Source organism: Etheostoma spectabile, chromosome 20 (genome assembly GCF_008692095.1).
Source record: "Etheostoma spectabile isolate EspeVRDwgs_2016 chromosome 20, UIUC_Espe_1.0, whole genome shotgun sequence".
In the NCBI taxonomy this organism is placed as follows: domain Eukaryota; kingdom Metazoa; phylum Chordata; class Actinopteri; order Perciformes; family Percidae; genus Etheostoma; species Etheostoma spectabile.
Window position 1 is genome coordinate 2317555 of NC_045752.1, and position 12245 is coordinate 2329799.

At 40.3% G+C, this 12245-nt stretch overlaps 1 long non-coding RNA gene across 1 annotated transcript; it reads left to right on the forward strand.

The window, feature by feature from the left end:
- The first annotated feature begins 6061 nt into the window (after positions 1-6061).
- LOC116670404 (uncharacterized) lies at positions 6062-11111 on the forward strand. The gene is made up of 3 exons (XR_004327014.1): positions 6062-6191; positions 10533-10536; positions 11101-11111. It is a non-coding gene; the product is annotated as an uncharacterized LOC116670404 (long non-coding RNA).
- Positions 11112-12245: the final 1134 nt, after the last annotated feature.

The following is a 12245-nucleotide window of genomic DNA, read 5'->3' on the forward strand; positions in this document are numbered from 1 at the left end:
CATGCATCCTGATTCCCTTGGTCTTTGGAATTAAAATAACCCCCCATCATCACATACCCTTCACCATACATAGAAACCGGCATGGTTTTATTGCAGTTAGCCAAATAGCTGGTTTGATTTGCAATGAGAGATAATTTTATGGAAAGTTCCTCATGCCAATCTCTAGGTATGGTGAAGGGTATTTGATGATGTGGGGTTATTTTAATTCCAAAGGCCAATCCTGGATCTATGAAATAACTGGCCAAGTAAAAATCTGTCTGCCTCTATGGGAATTTAACTCATGCCCCCTGTGTTTTAAGGAAAAAACATTTATTTATTCATGATACATAATTCATTCACAAAGAAAAATTGTGTCCTTGAAGGTTGGATTTTTCCTCATTTTCTAATTAAGGCAATAAGATCATTTCCAAAAGATGATTTTTTATTGCTCTTTTTAGTCAACTCAAGCATGGGTTCCTGTACTCATGAGCAGCACTGTTTGTGTTACCAAGGACAAACTATGGCTTTGAAAGGAGCAGGGAGAGACTTGAAGAGGTCACAGGAGAGACTGCCACGTTCAAAACTGATGATACCTAAATCGTGAAAAGAGGGGAGGGAGTGGTGATTAGACATTAAAGAAAATAGTATCATACTAGGGACAGTGAACGTATCCAGAAATGCTTTTAGCCAGGATTATATAGTTTTTATGGAAAACCCTGCCACATAAAGAGCTCCAAAAGGTTATTCTCATCAGATTCATAAGCTGCAATGTAATCAGAAACACATACAAATGAAAAATAAACAGTGTAGTTAAGATTAAAGAAAAAAACAATTGTTTTGTTTGGAAAACAACTTTCTTCTCTATTTATGAGCAAATGCCCCACAGCTTTTTTTTGGACTAAAGTTGCTGTCAGAGCCAACTGTGTGCAACACATATGGAAAAGTTGTTAAATGCAAATTACAGTATAAAAAGTATTCAGTTTACAATCATTTGCTTCTGTTTGATTATTTAAATGGAATTACATTTAGGACACATTACATTGCACAAGCTATCCATCAATAGTTTTGTGTTAGGATCTAGGACTGGTATTTGATAAAATGGGTTGCAATATGTAAAGTTTTTTAATCCTGCAATAACTTTGATAAAAGTCTTTTTGCACAGGCAGTTTTCATTGTAAACTGGCAAACATGTTAGCAAACATTTGCTTATTTACACATTTAGTTTCGGAGCAACATTATGATCCATTAAGAGTCGTGTTTCTGTCAAACTAATGAATGTATGTTCAATGTTTACTCTCTTTTAGCTCTGTTTTTTCTCCACCAACTCCTGAGGAGAATATCTGGCCTTTGAGTTGCTAACAACTAGTTGGTATCTGAATCATAAAAACGTATTTGTCCGTTCCAAAGTGATGAAATTAGTCTTTCACGTGGCTCACACTGGTACACATGGAATAAAAATGCACATGGAATTAACACAGCATTTAAAGATTTGAAAATATAAACATTTTCCCATATTGTGAAGTGCAGCTTGGCTGTGCAAATTTGTGTGAGTAGTTCCTTCAAAGCATGTTTATCATGTTGATGGCCATTATGTCAAATGTCCTGTACTGTAATTCAAGGCTACATGGTGAAGCAAGAGACAACTTTCCACAGCGTGAGTGATTACGTTTCTTAGTAACAAAATGTCTACTTACTTATTTTAAAAGTAGACCAAGTGTGAACTTGTATGGAGCCGCTGCAACCGGCCACAAGAGAGTATAGTTTCAAGAGATCACACATTTTGACTGATTGCAAGGTGTTTCTTATTCTCAAGTTGCTCAATGGAGACCAGCTGACCGCTAACATGTGAAGAAAGGGACCAAACTCAGAGCAGCAGTAAGCAGAACTGCAGTGAGCCAATGCTCTGAAAGCAAAGGATGTAAAATATAACAGGCAGCCTTGTTATCCATCTCATATGGATATATACAAAAAAGGTTATTGCAGCTTTCATGTACAAGCAATGAGACAGGTTTTGTATTTGTTTATAGCTGTTGTAATATATACAGTAGGGTTTGAAAGTTTGGGCACCCCAGGTAAAAACAAATTGTATTAATGTGCATAAAGAAGCCAAGAAAAGATGGAAAAATCTCCAAAAGGCATCAAATGACAGATTAGACATTTGTATAATATGTCACAAAAGTTAGATTTTATTTCCATCATTTACACTTTCAAAATAACAGAAAACAAAAAAATGGCATCTGCAAAAGTTTGGGCGCCCTGCAAAGTCAATACCTTGTACTGCCCCCCCACCCCCTTTGGAAAGTGTCACATCTTGGAAACGCTTCTTGTAGCCAGCCAAGAGTCTTTCAATTCTTGTTTGAGGTATCTTTGCCCATTCTTCCTTACAAAAGTCTTCCAGTTCTTTGAGATTTCTGGGCTGTCTGTCACGCACTACTCTTTTAAGGTCTATCCATAGATTTTGAATTATATTGAGGTCAGGAGATTGATAAGGCCATGGCAAAACCTTCAGTTTACGCCTCTTGATGTAATCCACCGTGGATTTGAGGTGTGTTTAGGATCATTATCCATTTTTAGAAGCCATGGTCTCTTTCACTTCAGCTTTTTCACAGAGGGCATCAAGTCAGTTCAAAAATTTGCTGAAATTTTAGTGAATCCATTTTTCCTTCTACTTATGAAATGTTCCCTGTGCCACTGGCTGCAATACAACCCCAAAGCATGATTGACCCCTCCCATGCTTAACAGTTGGACAGAGGTTCTTTTCAGTAAATTCTGTGACCTTTCTTCTACAAACGTACCTTTGATCATTGCGGCCAAAAAGTTCTATTTTAACCTCATCGGTCCACAGAACTTGTTTCCACAATGCATCGGGCTTGTCTATATGTACATTTGCAAACTTCAAACGCAGATTTTTGTGGTGAGGACGTAGAAGAGGTTTTCTTCTGATGACTCTTCCATGAAGACCATGTTTGTACAAGTATCTCTTTATAGTGGAATGGTGTACCACAACTCCAGTGTCTGCCAGGTCTTTCTGGATGGATCATGCAGTTAAACGCGGGTTTGGACTTGCTTTTCTCACAATCCTGCGAGCTGTTCTGTCTGACATTTTTCTTGGTCTTCCAGATCTTGCTTTAACTTCCACTAGTCCTGATGACTGCCATTTCTTAATTACATTCCGAACAGAGGATATTGACATTTGAAAACCCTTCTTATAGCCTTCTCCTGCTTTGTGAGCGATTACTTAAACTATTTTCAGTTTCAGTTTTCTAGACAACTGCTTAGAAGAATCCATGGTGCTGATTGTTGGGGCGAGGTCAGATGAGTCTGGGCATTTGAAACCTTAAGATTGACATCACTTGGTCTTTCCAGATGATGATTGAGAACAATCCATGACGCTGTCAGGTCTCAGTTTTCCAAAGGAGCGGTGCATGCTAGAAACTCTGTAGGGTGCCCAAACTTTGGCAGACACAATTTTTTTTGTTTTCTGTTATTTTGAAAGTGTAAATGATGGAAATAAAATCTAAATTTTTGTGACATATCATACGAATGTCTAATCTGTAATTTTATGCCTTTTGGAGATTTTTCCTTCTTTTCTTGCCTTCTTTATGCACATTTGTACAAATTTTTACCTGGGGTGCCCAAACTTTCCAACCCCCTGTATATACATATATTACAATATATACTCTATATATTGTCTGAAAGAAGGGAAAATCAAAATCAAAATCATAAAACCAAACAACTGCCAGAAGTTTCCATTTTAAAAATTACCATTAACTAGCAGAGAAAGGAAACTGGCCCCTGTCTGCTCTGATTTCGGTCTTCAGAATCTCCTATTACTTATTCCTGTCTTTGTTCTCTGCTCCACCTGTCTTTCTCAATGCTCTTTAATTTCCTGTGATTTCTCCCTTGTTGGTGTGTCTTACAGCTGATACAAAAACACACCAAGTCTTGAAAAGGCAAAAAATTAGAAAAGAGGCTGAGAAAAAGAGAATGGGAAAGATGGAAGAATGCGTTTGATTAGCGCAAGTTTGCTGTTCATGGCAGACTGTCTGAGAGCTGTGGAGCCATTGTGTTCCTTGTGCATGTGTGAATGTTACAGCGAACAGAAAGGCTTAAAAAAGACAGACATGGGAAACATGCACACTGACATTTCTTAATCAAATATGGCAATCAGGGGGCCAACCTACAGCATACCATTTGCAATCCCTTTTAATTCATAATCAAAGCAACTGAGGGAGAAATTGAGAAAGACTGGGAGATGGGGGTGGGGAGAGGGGAGCAGGAAAGAGAGGGAGAGAGACATGCAGGTCATTACATCTCTTTTTACTGCCCCGATGAGAGCAATGTAGAATTAATCAGAGGCCATTAGGCTGTATTTACTTACCACTGCAGGGGCTCAGGTCTCTCTCTCCTTCTTTCTCTGGATACAAACCCTGATATGATCATACTCTACCCCGACCCTGTAACAGAAGATGGAGCAGGGCTAAGAATAAGGGTATAACGAGAATGATCCCGCATACAAGTGTGTGCGTGTGAGCATGCACGTGAGCTTGTGTCTGTAATCCTGGATGTTGTATCAGGTGGGTGTTATGCTCTGAGGACCCGAGTGCGACATACTGTAGATGAGAGGAGCTGGAGAGATGCTCTTAAATCAGAGTGTGTAATCCCCTGTGGGGTCAGCCCAAGGCCTCTGATGTTGACTCACAACTCAGGCTATCGCACATCTCTTTCCCTCTGTCTCCTAATGCACCACTGCCATTACTCACCCTGGTCCTGCCAGTGCCAAAATCTATTATAATAATGGGTCTGGATTACCAAAAGCATCTTGGCACTTGCCAATAAAAAAAATGGAGATAAAATCTTTCTGAAAGGACATGCTTTATAAGTTGTAACCAAAGTTTTTTTAATGGTTAATAACACATTCTCATGAATGGGTTTGTATGATAAGGACGAATTCACACCAAGTTGCATGATAACTACAAAATTAGGCGACCATCAGCTGGTCCCGTGATGCCAGCTACAAAGGATCATAAGCTGTAAGTTGTATCAGCAGCCATTGCTAGTTTAGTTTAGCCAGCAAATGGTGATAGTGAGCCGGGTACAGAGCGCCGCAAAATGACGGTCCCCCTGGGGCTGTGGCAGTTGAATTTAGCCGACAAAAAGGGAGCATCATCATCAGCCCTCACTTGTGCAATGCGGAATGATGCCTTCACATACTCCAGTCCACACTGATAGCAATCCTAATAACCACAATACATCCATGAAGATAGTTAGCCCGTAGCATTAGCAGTCAAATGAGCGGAACCGGTGCACACCCAGCCCGGGTAACGTTAGTGCATTTAGCTGAGCTGCGGCAGGCATCTAACCAATGTGACACAAACTCTACTAGCCACTGAGACAGAATGGGACACAAACGTAGCTGAGGAAGTGGAGGCCCAGGAAGATCAGGCAGCACACACTGCATTCCCCTTATTTCCCACACCCGGTGAGAAAAGGGCCGAACGTCCCTTCTGACCGTGACTCCAAATGTGCAGAAAAAACCCTGCAGTGAGCATGTGTCACGTCTTGTCCCTATGTCAAGTTTCTGTGTTTAAAGGTCCAGTGTGTAACTTTTGTAGCTGTTCATTATCAAAATTTGTATTGCCCTTCACAAACTTGTTCTTTTTTATGAATATTGACCACCACCATCATTTTCAAGAATTCCTATTGGCTTTAGATTTGCACTTGCATGAAGTGGGCTAGACTCTCCATAGTCATGAGCCATCTTGAAATATGTTAACCGGTAAAGAACATACAGGATATACTGCTCCGCCTTTCGCGTTTTCGCTGTCACTTGATAAACTCACAGGTGCTGCTAATGCCGCTAATGGGTGTCATAGCTTCCCAGCCCCGGCAAGTTTTAAGAGGAAGCATAGAGGACCACATGTTATCTTAACACTTTCTATGGCGGCGTGGGACAAAAAATCTACTAGAAAATTTTGGCCCACCGGGCAAATTCCTGACTCTACCGATTGTCACTCCACCACATGCACACATTCAAAATCCAAGTTTCAGGAACAGGAGTCCTCTTCTTTGCCCAGAAAAAGCAAAAGAATGGCTTTTTGAAGGCTACCGTAGCTGTAATACGTAACTTGAACTGCGTGGTGCGAGAGAGGTGATTGCAATATACGATCTCAACGCTAGATGAGAGAAATTCCTACACATTGGACCTTAAAGTCGCTTTGCTGCACTTGGGTCCAAGCCTGCACCGTGACACCATGCAAAATTTACGCCCTTTTATTGATTGAATAAGATTTTTTTGGGTGGTGCGACCTTCTCCCAAAGGTAGCATGAGCCGGCCCGAGGTGGGAGTATTTTTAGTTGAGCTCGTCCGGGAGGATAAAAGACAGTGGCAGGCCTAACCCTCAAGCTCTCTGTGTAGTAGGGGTGCTGCAATTGAATTTAGGGCAGGAAAGTTGCCCCAGGCCCTCAGATTGTAATGGCTAAGCAGAAAATACAAGCGCTTTTGTCAGGTAGATTTTAAAATAAAGAGATGGCTACATTTAGAGGATGATGCACACCAATTAAAGAAAATAAAAACTTTCACGTAATGGCTTAGTCATGATCTGTAAAGTGGTTGGGTGGGTAGTGAAACAACAAATTTTATGCACAATGAGAGGGGTAATTCTCAGAGTTCCATCTTAGGACCTCTCCTGTTTAGCTTATATGTAAATGACTTTCCATAAATTTGTACAGGGTGTGAAGTTCAGATGTATGCAGACGACACTATAACATACGTCCATGCAAATAAAAAAAAAACAGCTTCTAAACTAAATGCAGCAATGGTAAATGTTACAATATGAGTTGAACATTCTCACCTGTGTCTAAATGTAAAGAAAACTGTCTGCATGTTTTTTACAAGGACACACTCAGCATCTGAATGTAATCATAAAGTCTATGTCTGCTGAAAATATTCAAGAAATCAGATTTGTGATCATTTTTAATCCCCTGGTAATTTTATATTTTTGTGCTAACATGTGTGATGTCTTGCCCTGTGTCAAATATAGCCTGCTCAGTACTACCTGGGTATGTATGAAAAATTAACTTGTATTTTAACAATTATACCATGTTGTTAGTCTGTGCTGCAATAACGCTTTCCTCGTGAGAGAGTGATATAGTTTATGTCATATTTTTATTACTGCTTGCTACTGCTTTGCATGGCTGACTAGTGTCAGAGTTGCATTAACGTGTCCTTATGCTTGCTTGGCTTCTTATATTAACTGAAGCTACTGTTGATGTGTAATCTCTGCTAGTGTTCCGTTGCTTTCGGCAGCTACGCATGACATTGTTAAAAAATAAAAAAAGCTAATATTTCTGATCTGGCTGTACATATGGTGTCTTTTGATTACTACGTGTCTATTTTAACCTGTAGTAATGTTTTTTTTGTTGCTTCTTCCTGCCATAGTCTGAAATCATCTGGCCAAAGGACTACGGTGTAATAGTGAAACCACACAAATTAAAAAAAATTTTGCCACCTGACTACAACTTCATGGTAGGCTTTTAGTGACAATAGAGGTTAATTCTCCAGGTGAGACGGCACTTCAAAGCCCCTGGCACTGGCTGACCACACCATTACAGCACAAACCTCTTTAAACAACTGATAATGGGACAAAGAAGGCTGCGGCATACTTTCTGTGGGCAATATGAGTAAACAGTTAATGACGTTTACTCAAGATTAGCTGGACTCACCACCAAAGAATTCTGTCTTGGAAAGAGAGAGCCAACAGAGTAGAGAAATAATGAAAAGAACAAAAGAAAAGCAATTCAACACTTTAGTCATTTAGTCAACATTGTTGTTTGTCTATTTGTTGGGTGTGCCAGTAGAGTGGAGAAATGCTGTGTTTAGTAGTGAATAATTTGCTTGGGCCTGAATGACACATACATGCTTAATTCTACCTGCACATAAAGGCGCATGAAAAAAACACATTTCATGACTAAAAGATAATTTAAGTAGATTGAAATGTTCACAAACAATATCACTCATCAGGGAATTCAATAAGTAGATTGCCAAACAAAGAATGCTTCGTCATGTTGATTGTGTCGAATGGCTGGTGTTGATTGTGTTTAGTGAATTTTGCTGTGTGATATGAACAAACACAAGAAAAAGTCTTGGTCTGCAAGTGGGTCAGCTGAAGTATTTTACTTTGGGTAGTCTTGCTTTGGCAGAGTTAGTGCCTCAGCATTGCCACTTACCTTCAACCCCCAAGCAGATGGCTCAATTCAACCAAAGTACACAAAAAAGAGAAAAAAACAACAGAACCACATTTTTCTTAGTCCTGGAGTATTTGTGTAAAAGTAGCAATACCACAATGTGAAGCACATTGGAAACTGTACTCATGCAAAATGGTCAATGTACAAAAGAAGATACATCAATCTAAAGGTAGAAAATGTATAAAGTAAAGTCAAATGAAAAATATTGTATGAGTACCTAAAAATTGTACTTAAACCTGCAATTGCAGAATTCTTTGGCCACATGGAGCAGCGGAAAATAGCCATGTACACAACACTGACATTATTAACTAAGTTCATGTTGCAGAGATGCAGAGATACATTAGCATTCATTTAGAGATGTGTTTCTGGCCACACATTGAATTCAAGTGCAATACTCACACTCCTTGTAACTCTTATTTGGTCTCTTATTTGGTCTCCTGAGGGAAATGCTAAATGCTCCAACATGTTCACCAGCTAGCTTCTGACTTTGTTTCCAATTTTAAAACCATGCAGGTGAGACCAATGAGAGTGAAGCAAAACAGGAAGTGTTGGGCTGTAAAACTTAAACAATATGTTGAAATGTAAAACGCAGAGTTGGGTGATAATTCTCTGGGACTGTCACCACAAGGGACACCTTCCACACTGCACATTTCATTTGATTGAGTGTTATTATAAAAACAGGTTTAAGTTTTGTTAAAATCCAACCTCGGGATGTATTTTAAAAGGCATTTTCCATTCTTGAGCATCATAACTAAAGTAAAGTTGTATTAACGGCAATGTTCAAGAAATATAAAAATGAAAAAAAAACAAGATTTTTTGTCAGATGTATATATGTATATATAAATATATATATATATGTTCACATCATGTGTACTATCAAAGCTTTCCTCACTGTAGTCACATTATGTTCATCATAACTAAATTAAAGTTGTATTAAAGGCAATGTTCAAGAAATATAAAAATGAAAAAGAGAAACAAGATTTTTTGTCAGATGTGTATATATATATATATATATATATATATATATATATATATATGTACACATCGTATGTACTATCAAAGCTTTCCTCGCTAAAGTCACATATGTTCAGGCAAGGTATGTATATTTAATGGGTGGGCCTGTGAACTGGAGCGCCCACACCTTAAAACACTAAAGTTTACCTTAACTCTCCTCCTTTCCCGCCCCAACAAACAGAGAGCCAGACGACTGTCTCTGCCACACGGATACGACTGCAGCCGCACTGTAAAAGGCACCACAACAACTGCAGCTGATTCCTCCCAGAACGTGTAATTTTCTCATTTAGCTCACAAGTGTTCGGCCCGACACCAATTAGCACGAGGCCCTGACCTCAGATGTCTGTACCAGGAGATATGGCGGCGATGACGCACCACGTGGCACACCTCAATCAGCCGCTCGCACCGTCTTTTTCGATATTGCAGCCATCAAATCAAAGCCATATACATAATTCATACACCTCAGATTTGGAGGTTTATTATAACTCCTCTCTAACTCTGAGTGTATGATTATATCTTCAACTTTATAAAAATAGATGGATGGGCCTTTCTGTCCCATTTCCATATTATCTCTCAAGAACACTTGTTTTACATAGTCTCAATGGCTGTTGTTACAGCTTGCAATATCAAGACAAAGACAAGCTGTATGCATGTCATTACCACAACAGTGATCAATACCTTATGATCAAGTAATAAAACAGTAATAATTTAAGTCAACTGCAATTCAAGTGAATGTAGATTTTGTTTAGATGTACCTGCTTGCAGTGATGCAGAAACGATTTTCTTTTTGTCTGGCCATGTTGTGCAATACCAAATCTCACCATATGGGGGTGGGGTCATACCAAAGTGCTAGTACTGTCACCCATGGCCTCTCAATATGAATGTTAATGAGGTGGGTGTAATGGGCTTGGGTCTATCTAGATGTAATGGGAAGATAAGATTAAACTTTGACTGGGGAAATTGGAGGCAGAGTCAGTGTCTTATTATTTAGTTATATGATGGAGGCGAGTGTCTTAGGAAAGAATGATGGTAGTATTCTAAATTAACTTCCTAAATGTTATGGTTTTCTTGCTATGAAACCCCATAGGACTATAGATTCTGAGTAAAATCTGTAGCGTGGCATTGGTATGCACCATGAGCGACAACTAGATGAACTTTGGTTGTTTTGTCATTAACCTCTTGTACTCATCTTGTGTAGAGATTCACGTTTAGTGGACTCACATTAAAGCTGATTAGTTTCCTAATGCAATTATATTGATTTAATTTGATGATGTTTGTACCCGTGTCTACAGGCTTGTGATGTGTACGTGTGTCACCAAGTGTGTACATATGCATATGCATGCATGCAAGTGCGTTTCTCTATGTGGATCCATTTGCACGTGTGTGCATGCACATGTGTAAGTGTGCAGCATGCACATGTCTCTCCTCCTTGACGTCGTCTGTGCACCCCACCAGGCAGCTCTTGGCCTCCTCCTTTCATTGCTAAGAAACCATCCATTCTGTGTGAGTAATCAGAGCTGTGCCTCCAGGAGCCCAGCCAAGCCTCTCATCCTTGGGCTGCTCAAGAGCTGCTTTAATTAACCATCATACCACAGATGGGATCAATTTTTTTTCCTACCCCCTCTTTCTCGCTCTTTCTCTATGCCTCTCTCTCTCCCTTCTATCTCTGCTGCTTCTTTCCTGCACCCTTCTCTCCCATACACAAGCCCCATAATTGCACTGGAACAGTGCCAGCCGCCAGTCGGGCCCAGACTGCAGGCCTCTCCTCTCTCTCTGTTCTCCTCCTCAGCCCCTGGCCTCACCTGCTCAATACCTTATTAGTGTCAGGATCTGTAGAGAGCCATTGCGGATTAACTAAAGAGATGTGAGATTGATTTCTGCCCCTGCAGATAAAATTGAAGTTTTGTTCTTGTGCGTGTGTGTGTGTGTGTGTGCGTGTGTGTTTGTGCACGCGTGTGTGTGCGTGTGTCTGCATGTATGTGTCAACAAGGGACAGAGAGTGAGAAAGAAAGATATTTCAGAAAGAAGTATCTGATTTTTAGGCTACAATCTGGCAGGAGTATACTCTATGCATGTGCACATGAATGTTGTGTGTGTGCATTACTGTTCTCTAGTATGTATGAGAGTTTTTGAAATGAGGGTTTGCTAATTTGCTATTGGAAGACCCACTTGAGCCTCTGCCTCTCTCACAAACAAATTAATCCCCCCTCTTGCTTTACCTTCATTGGTTTTCATGTGGCGCCATAAAGGCACTAGACAGGCCTATATTCCTCTGTGCTTCCCCATACACACACACACACACACACACACACACACACACACACACACACACACACACACGCACATGCACAACCTCCAATCCTAAAGTCCAATCTCACTTTCTAATCTGCTGCAGTTGTAGTAACAACAAATGACGTGTTCGGCGAAATATTTTCACGAAAATAGCGCCCTATTGATTATTCATGGCTCAGGCATGGCTATGTGTGTGACAACGAGGTCTCAGAGGCAGCCAGTTGGGAGAGAGATTAACATCTATTTCAGAGATAGGTGAATTTTTCGTGGAAGAGAGGTGCTGGGGGTGGGGTGGGCGGGTGTGTGTGGGGAGTTTCAGGGGGTTGGAGCTGGAGCGAGGTGGAGGGTTGTCTCTTCAGGATTGTGCTGTAATCACAGGCCTCAGTCTGCATGGCACATCTCAAGAGTGGTGTCAGCTGGGCTCTCTTCTGTTTGCTAATAGTAGGGGGTCAGGACTCTCTCACAAAGAGGTGCGTTTGATCCCCAGGTATGGGACACAGAGGGAAAGAGGTGACACTACTGAATACTAACAGGGAGAGCTACAAGGCTGATTATCTTTTATCTGGTGTGTGTGTGTGAGCATGTTTGATGTACTAATGGCATTTGTGTTTTTGTAGACAACCAGTTTAGGTGGTTTAAAGCTTGAAAAATGTGCTGTAGTTTTAATTTGTCTCAAGGTCTAAATAAGAGAAACTGAAACTAATGATCCTCTT